Here is a 2,111-nt window from a genome sequence, read left to right as displayed (position 1 = left end):
TATATATTATATTGAAAAAAGAACAACAGCATACAATAAATAGCCTTGATCAATACATTGTATGTAATACTGTGGTTCTATTTACAATGTTCTCAAAAAGATTTAATATATGTACATTTCATAATATTCAAAATATATAAGTCTGTTTTAGAAACAATAAACTATTCAAGTACCCATAATAATAATATCAATATAATATAATATAATATAATATAATACATTGAATTCTGTTTAGAGAGGCCAATAATCTTTGGTTCCCACTATACAAGTTGCAAGCTAAGCTACACAACACAAGTTCATTAAGTATTGTAAACAATAACATATCAAAAAATATAGAAAGAAATACAAATATACATAATATAATTTTTAAATGATCTGCAGTGAGGTTACTGTAATGTAATGTAAACTTGTGTACAGGTGAAAAAGTAAGTTAAAGGCTCAACTGCAGGTTCCCAAGCTGAGGCTTCCTTCCTTGTTTGGTATTCTTCCAAAGGTACATTTATTCTGTCCTCTTTCCAGAGATTAAGATTCAACCAACACCTGTCTTTATGCTGTCTTTTGTTGGTAGGTTATTGCCTTTTTTTCAGTGCTGCTTTGTTGAATTAGATTCTATATACAGTATGATTGAGCACATTATCTTACACAATATCTCCTAATACACTGAAGTGCACACACCAAAGAGTCTTTCAAACGTTTCCACTTTTTTGGTCTGCATTACATTGAGTGCTGCCTCTGGTCTCAGTGGTCCCCACCAAGCAGTATACGGAGGTTGTAGAAAGACCTGAAGCATCATTACTTGGATCCAGAGGCTGGGCAACAGCTTCCATCTGCAAAATAGATCACATACAACATTTTTAGTAAACCTTTTTCGCCATTTTTACTTTACACTGTATTTCTAATGGTGTTGTTATACTGTATACACATTTGAAGTAATCTTAGTATCCACAGGAGCTCATATATAGCCACCAAAAACTAAAAAATTTTTTTTTGTATCATTAGCTACAAAAGTGAGAAGCATGTTTTTCATTTCCATTTCGTAATTGAAACAGCTGTAAAACACATGTTTATGCATTTTTCACCAGGTTTCCCTGGTTTGTCTGGTAGGTTATGTGATGTTAAAAAAAAAACTTGACACGTACCTCTGCAACTGCATATATCGTATTTTCGGTGTTCTCTCTTTTATCTGCAGGTCATAAAAAATACTTGTTGCTTTACATGAGAGCTTTACTTCTACTACTTAACCACATTACATTTACATAACTTTAGCTGCACCTATACATTTTGGATGTGTCTAAATAACTTCACACAGCAGCACACTTTAAAGCTTCTATGTTTAGGATTTGTATTTATTGTGATGCCAGTGATTCCTAGAGCTGATGCCCCATTTCCTTCCCCCTGGGATCTCACCTGAGAACTGCCCTGGAGATGCTAAGAGTGAATGGGCTAAACAATAAAGATCACACCAACTTTAAAATTGTCCCGTTTTTCTACAGTGAAAAATCAGTTCTGGTGATTGACTAATTTAAAAGATGCAATAATCACATAAAAAAAAAGAACATATCTCGTAATGTTACAACTTTATTCTCGTAGAGCTAATATTATGACTTTATTTTCTGTAATATTATTACTTTATTCTCATAATTTCCCCCCAAAAATAAATATTTTTTTTTCTCTTAGTATAGCCCTAATACTCAGTCGTAACATATAACAATGGCTATGGTAAAGAGTGAACAATTGTGGATTCCCATACTGTGTACTGTATAAAGGGTTTAAGATGTTAATTATACGATTACTGTAATTGCATTTTCTAATAAAGGGGGATTGTATAGTAGATGATGAACTTCACTAGGAGGCTGTACAGTAAACAAAGAGGATTTTATAGATTTTATATTGTAATTCTACATTAAAATGCACACCTGGACATTTTCTTCTCTTTCGACGATAAAACACAGCACAAATGCAGAGAATTAAAATTGCAACAAGCACAAGGACAAGGACAGTGACAATGATGTTGTTGCGGGATTGTTCAGCAACTGTAAAGAAAAACAAAAGCCAGATTAGAAAATCTAGAAAATAGAACAAATTAAAATAAAATAGAAAATGATGCCTGG

The sequence above is a fragment of the Morone saxatilis genome, unplaced genomic scaffold (assembly GCF_004916995.1).
Source record: "Morone saxatilis isolate NCDOM2014 unplaced genomic scaffold, NCSU_SB_2.0 Contig23, whole genome shotgun sequence".
In the NCBI taxonomy this organism is placed as follows: Eukaryota; Metazoa; Chordata; class Actinopteri; family Moronidae; genus Morone; species Morone saxatilis.
Note: the sequence above shows the minus strand (reverse complement) of the source record.